This window comes from Cavia porcellus, unplaced genomic scaffold (assembly GCF_034190915.1).
Source record: "Cavia porcellus strain 051 isolate PalLab524CR breed Dunkin Hartley unplaced genomic scaffold, mCavPor4.1 scaffold_66, whole genome shotgun sequence".
In the NCBI taxonomy this organism is placed as follows: domain Eukaryota; kingdom Metazoa; phylum Chordata; class Mammalia; order Rodentia; family Caviidae; genus Cavia; species Cavia porcellus.
This window is the reverse complement of record NW_026947549.1, coordinates 1468152-1475758: the sequence shown is the minus strand read 5'-3', so window position 1 is coordinate 1475758 and position 7607 is coordinate 1468152.

The following is a 7607-nucleotide window of genomic DNA, read 5'->3' as shown; positions in this document are numbered from 1 at the left end:
AGTGAGTGGCAATATCGGATGGAGAAAAGCACCGCGGGGTGGTCAGCATGGGGAGGTCAGGGAACATGCAGTGGCAATGTAGGATAGGTTTCTGAAAAACATCGCGGGGTGGTGCGCATTGTATGGGTGTGTGTTACATTACATTCACTAGTAGGAGTGAGAAAAACATCACGGGGTGGTGCGCATTGTATGGGTGTGTGTTACATTACATTCACTAGTAGGAGTGAGAAAAACATCACGGGGTGGTGCGCATTGTATGGGTGAGTGTTACATTACATTCACTAGTTGGAGTGAGAAAAACATCACGGGGTGGTGCGCATTGTATGGGTGTGTGTTACATTACACTCACTAGTAGGAGTGAGAAAAACATCACGAGGTGGTGTGAATCGGAGGGTCTGAATTAGAATAGGCAGTGAGTGGCAATGTAGGATGGAGAAAAGCACCGCGGGGTGGACAGCCTGGGGAGGTCAGGGAACATGCAGTGGCAATGTAGGATAGGTTTCTGAAAAACATCACGGGGTGGTGCGCATTGTATGGGTGTGTGTTACATTATATTCACTAGTAGGAGTGAGAAAAATATCACGGGGTGGTGCGCATTGTATTGGTGTGTGTTACATTACATTCACTAGTAGGAGTGAGAAAAACATCACGTGGTGGTGCGCTTTGTATGGATGTGTGTTACATTACATTCACTAGTAGGAGTGAGACAAACATCACGGGGTGGTGCGCATTGTATGGGTGTGTGTTACATTACATTCACTAGTAGGAGTGAGAAAAACATCACGGGGTGGTGCGCATTGTACGGGTGTGTGTTTCATTACATTCACTAGTAGGAGTGAGAAAAACATCACGGGGTGGTGCGCATTGTATGGGTGTGTGTTACATTACATTCACTAGTAGGTGTGAGAAAAACATCACGGGGTGGTGCGCATTGTATGGGTGTGTGTTACATTACATTCACTAGTAGGAGTGAGAAAAACATCACGGGGTGGTGTGAATCGGAGGGTCTGAATTAGGATAGGCAGTGAGTGGCAATGTAGGATGGAGTAAAGCACCGCGGGTTGGTCAGCTTGGGGAGGTCAGGGAACGTGCAGTGGCAATGTAGGATAGGTTTCTGAAAAACATTGCGGGGTGGTGCGCATTGTATGGGGTGTGTTACATTACAATCACTAGTAGGAGTTAGAAAAACATCACGGGGTGTTGCGCATTGTATGGGTGTGTGTTACATTACATTCACTAGTAGGGGTGAGAAAAACATCACGGGGTGGTGCGCATTGTATGGGTGTGTGTTACATTACATTCACTAGTAGGAGTGAGAAAAACATCACGGGGTGGTGTGCATTGTATGGGTGTGTGGTACATTACATTCACTAGTAGCAGTGAGAAAAACATCACGGGGTGGTGCGCATTGTATGGGTGTGTGTTACATTACATTCACTAGTAGGAGTGAGAAAAATATCACGGGGTGGTGCGCATTGTATGGGTGTGTGTTACATTACATTCACTAGTAGGAGTGAGAAAAACATCACGGGGTGGTGCGCATTGTATGGGTGTGTGTTACATTACATTCACTAGTTGGAGTGAGAAAAACATCACGGGGTGGTGCGCATTGTATGGGTGTGTGTTACATTACATTCACTAGTAGGAGTGAGAAAAACATCACGGGGTGGTGTGAATCGGAGGGTCTGAATTAGGATAGGCAGTGAGTGGCAATGTAGGATGGAGAAAAGCACAGCGGGGTGGTCAGCCTGGGGAGGTCAGGGAACATGCAGTGGCAATGTAGGATAGGTTTCTGAAAAACATCACGGGGTGGTGCGCATTGTATGGGTGTGTGTTACATTACATTCACTAGTAGGAGTGAGAAAAACATCACGGGGTGGTGCGCATTGTATTGGTGTGTGTTACATTACATTCACTAGTAGGAGTGAGGAAAACATCACGGGGTGGTGCGCATTGTATGGGTGTGTGTTACATTACATTCACTAGTAGGAGTGAGAAAAACATCACGGGGTGGTGCGCATTGTATGGGTGTGTGTTACATTACATTCACTAGTAGGAGTGAGAAAAACATCACGGGGTGGTGCGCATTGTATGGGTGTGTGTTACATTACATTCACTAGTAGGAGTGAGAAAAACATCACGGGGTGGTGCGCATTGTATGGGTGTGTGTTACATTACATTCACTAGTAGGAGTGAGAAAAACATCACGGGGTGGTGCGCATTGTATGGGTGTGTGTTACATTACATTCACTAGTAGGAGTGAGAAAAACATCACGGGGTGGTGGGAATCGGAGGGTCTGAATTAGGATAGGCAGTGAGTGGCAATATCGGATGGAGAAAAGCACCGCGGCGTGGTCAGCATGGGGAGGTCAGGGAACATGCAGTGGCAATGTAGGATAGGTTTCTGAAAAACATCGCGGGGTGGTGCGCATTGTATGGGTGTGTGTTACATTACATTCACTAGTAGGAGTGAGAAAAACATCACGGGGTGGTGCGCATTGTATGGGTGTGTGTTACATTACATTCACTAGTAGGAGTGAGAAAAATATCACGGGGTGGTGCGCATTGTATGGGTGTGTGTTACATTACATTCACTAGTAGGAGTGAGAAAAACATCACGGGGTGGTGCGCATTGTATGGGTGAGAGTTACATTACATTCACTAGTTGGAGTGAGAAAAACATCACGGGGTGGTGCGCATTGTATGGGTGTGTGTTACATTACACTCACTAGTAGGAGTGAGAAAAACATCACGAGGTGGTGTGAATCGGAGGGTCTGAATTAGAATAGGCAGTGAGTGGCAATGTAGGATGGAGAAAAGCACCGAGGGGTGGTCAGCCTGGGGAGGTCAGGGGACATGCAGTGGCAATGTAGGATAGGTTTCTGAAAAACATCACGGGGTGGTGCGCATTGTATGGGTGTGTGTTACATTACATTCACTAGTAGGAGTGAGAAAAACATCACGGGGTGGTGCGCATTGTATTGGTGTGTGTTACATTACATTCACTAGTAGGAGTGAGAAAAACATCACGGGGTGGTGCGCTTTGTATGGGTGTGTGTTACATTATATTCACTAGTAGGAGTGAGACAAACATCACGGGGTGGTGCGCATTGTATGGGTGTGTGTTACATTACATTCACTAGTAGGAGTGAGAAAAACATCACGGGGTGGTGCGCATTGTATTGGTGTGTGTTACATTACATTCACTAGTAGGAGTGAGGAAAACATCACGGGGTGGTGCGCATTGTATGGGTGTGTGTTACATTACATTCACTAGTAGGAGTGAGAAAAACATCACGGGGTGGTGCGCATTGTATGGGTGTGTGTTACATTACATTCACTAGTAGGAGTGAGAAAAACATCACGGGGTGGTGCGCATTGTATGGGTGTGTGTTACATTACATTCACTAGTAGGAGTGAGAAAAACATCACGGGGTGGTGGGAATCGGAGGGTCTGAATTAGGATAGGCAGTGACTGGCAATATCGGATGGAGAAAAGCACCGCGGGGTGGTCAGCATGGGGAGGTCAGGGAACATGCAGTGGCAATGTAGGATAGGTTTCTGAAAAACATCGCGGGGTGATGCGCATTGTATGGGTGTGTGTTACATTACATTCACTAGTAGGAGTGAGAAAAACATCACGGGGTGGTGCGCATTGTATGGGTGAGAGTTACATTACATTCACTAGTTGGAGTGAGAAAAACATCACGGGGTGGTGCGCATTGTATGGGTGTGTGTTACATTACACTCACTAGTAGGAGTGAGAAAAACATCACGAGGTGGTGTGAATCGGAGGGTCTGAATTAGAATAGGCAGTGAGTGGCAATGTAGGATGGAGAAAAGCACCGAGGGGTGGTCAGCCTGGGGAGGTCAGGGAACATGCAGTGGCAATGTAGGATAGGTTTCTGAAAAACATCACGGGGTGGTGCGCATTGTATGGGTGTGTGTTACATTACATTCACTAGTAGGAGTGAGAAAAACATCACGGGGTGGTGCGCATTGTATTGGTGTGTGTTACATTACATTCACTAGTAGGAGTGAGAAAAACATCACGGGGTGGTGCGCTTTGTATGGGTGTGTGTTATATTATATTCACTAGTAGGAGTGAGACAAACATCACGGGGTGGTGCGCATTGTATGGGTGTGTGTTACATTACATTCACTAGTAGGAGTGAGAAAAACATCACGGGGTGGTGCGCATTGTACGGGTGTGTGTTTCATTACATTCACTAGTAGGAGTGAGAAAAACATCACGGGGTGGTGCGCATTGTATGGGTGTGTGTTACATTACATTCACTAGTAGGTGTGAGAAAAACATCACGGGGTGGTGCGCATTGTATGGGTGTGTGTTACATTACATTCACTAGTAGGAGTGAGAAAAACATCACGGGGTGGTGTGAATCGGAGGGTCTGAATTAGGATAGGCAGTGAGTGGCAATGTAGGATGGAGTAAAGCACCGCGGGTTGGTCAGCTTGGGGAGGTCAGGGAACATGCAGTGGCAATGTAGGATAGGTTTCTGAAAAACATTGCGGGGTGGTGCGCATTGTATGGGGTGTGTTACATTACAATCACTAGTAGGAGTTAGAAAAACATCACGGGGTGTTGCGCATTGTATGGGTGTGTGTTACATTACATTCACTAGTAGGGGTGAGAAAAACATCACGGGGTGGTGCGCATTGTACGGGTGTGTGTTACATTACATTCACTAGTAGGAGTGAGAAAAACATCACGGGGTGGTGTGCATTGTATGGGTGTGTGGTACATTACATTCACTAGTAGCAGTGAGAAAAACATCACGGGGTGGTGCGCATTATATGGGTGTGTGTTACATTACATTCACTAGTAGGTGTGAGAAAAACATCACGGGGGGGTGCGCATTGTATGGGTGTGTGTTACATTACATTCACTAGTAGGAGTGAGAAAAACATAACGGGGTGGTGTGAATTGGAGGGTCTCAATTAGGATAGGCAGTGAGTGGCAATGTAGGATGGAGAAAAGCACCGCGGTGTGGTCAGCATGGGGAGGTCAGGGAACATTCAGTGGAAATGTAGGATAGGTTTCTGAAAAACATTGCGGGGTGGTGCGCATTGTATGGGTGTGTGTTACATTACATTCACTAGTAGGAGTGAGAAAAATATCACGGGGTGGTGCGCATTGTATGGGTGTGTGTTACATTACATTCACTAGTAGGAGTGAGAAAAATATCACGGGGTGCTGCGCATTGTATGGGTGTGTGTTACATTACATTCACTAGTAGGAGTGAGAAAAACATCACGGGGTGGTGCGCATTGTATGGGTGTGTGTTACATTACATTCACTAGTTGGAGTGAGAAAAACATCACGGGGTGGTGCGCATTGTATAGGTGTGTGTTACATTACACTCACTAGTAGGAGTGAGAAAAACATCATGGGGTGGTGTGAATCGGAGGGTCTGAATTAGGATAGGCAGTGAGTGGCAATGTAGGATGGAGAAAAGCACCGCGGGGTGGTCAGCCTGGGGAGGTCAGGGAACATGCAGTGGCAATGTAGGATAGGTTTCTGAAAAACATCACGGGGTGGTGCGCATTGTATGGGTGTGTGTTACGTTACATTCACTAGTAGGAGTGAGAAAAACATCACGGGGTGGTGCGCATTGTATGGGTGTGTGTTACATTACATTCACTAGTAGGAGTGAGAAAAACATCACAGTGTGGTGCGCATTGTATGGGTGTGTGTTACATTATATTCACTAGTAGGAGTGAGAAAAACTTCACGGGGTGGTGTGAATCGGAGGGTCTGAATTAGGATAGGCAGTGAGTGGCAATGTAGGATGGAGAAAAGCACCGCGGGGTGGTCAGCCTGGGGAGGTCAGGGAACATGCAGTGGCAAAGTAGGATAGGTTTCTGAAAAACATCACGGGGTGGTGCGCATTGTATGGGTGTGTGTTACGTTACATTCACTAGTAGGAGTGAGAAAAACATCACGGGGTGGTGCGCATTATATGGGTGTGTGTTACATTACATTCACTAGTAGGAGTGAGAAAAACATCACAGTGTGGTGCGCATTGTATGGCTGTGTGTTACATTATATTCACTAGTAGGAGTGAGAAAAACATCACGGGGTGGTGTGAATCGGAGGGTGTGAATTAGGATAGGGAGTGAGTGGCAATGTAGGATGGAGAAAAGCACCGCGGGGTGGTCAGAATGGGGAGGTCAGGGAACATGCAGTGGAAATGTAGGATAGGTTTCTGAAAAACATTGCGGGGTGGTGCGCATTGTATGGGTGTGTGTTACATTACATTCACTAGTAGGAGTGAGAAAAACATCACGGTGTGGTGCGCATTGTATGGGTGTGTGTTACATTCACTAGTAGGAGTGAGAAAAACATCACGGGGTGGTGCGCATTGTATGGGTGTGTGTTACATTACATTCATTAGTAGGAGTGAGAAAAACATCACGGGGTGGTGCACATTGTATGGGTGTGTGTTACATTACATTCACTAGTAGGTGTGAGAAAAACATCACGGGGTGGTGCGCATTGTGTGGGTGTGTGTTACATTACATTCACTAGTAGGAGTGAGAAAAACATCACGGGGTGGTGCGCATTGTATGGGTGTGTGTTACATTACATTCACTGGTAGGAGTGAGAAAAACATCACGGGGTGGTGTGCATTTTATGGGTGTGTGTTACATTACATTCACTAGTAGGAGTGAGAAAAACATCACGGGGTGGTGTGAATCGGAGGGTCTGAATTAGGATAGGCAGTGAGTGGCAATGTAGGATGGATAAAAGCACCGCGGGGTGGTCAGCATGGGGAGGTCAGGGAACATGCAGTGGCAATGTAGGATAGGTTTCTGAAAAACATCACGTGGTGGTGCGCATTGTATGGGTGTGTGTTACATTACATTCACTAGTAGGAGAGAGAAAAACATCACGGGGTGGTGCGCATTGTATGGGTGTGTGTTACATTACATTCACTAGTAGGAGTGAGAAAAACATCACGGGGTGCTGCGCATTGTATGGGTGTGTGTGTTACATTACATTCACTAGTAGGAGTGAGAAAAATATCACGGGGTGGTGCGCATTGTATGGGTGTGTGTTACATTACATTCACTAGTAGGAGTGAGAAAAACATCACGGGGTGGTGCGCATTGTATGGGTGTGTGTTACATTACATTCACTAGTAGGAGTGAGAAAAACATCACGGGGTGGTGCGCATTGTATGGGTGTGTGTTACATTACATTCACTAGTAGGAGTGAGAAAAACATCACGGGGTGGTGCGCATTGTATGGGTGTGTGTTACATTACATTCACTAGTAGGAGTGAGAAAAACATCACGGGGTGGTGCGCATTGTATGGGTGTGTGTTACATTACATTCACTAGTAGGAGTGAGAAAAACATCACGGGGTGGTGGGAATCGGAGGGTCTGAATTAGGATAGGCAGTGAGTGGCAATATCGGATGGAGAAAAGCACCGCGGGGTGGTCAGCATGGGGAGGTCAGGGAACATGCAGTGGCAATGTAGGATAGGTTTCTGAAAAACATCGCGGGGTGGTGCGCATTGTATGGGTGTGTGTTACATTACATTCACTAGTAGGAGTGAGAAAAACATCACGGGGTGGTGCG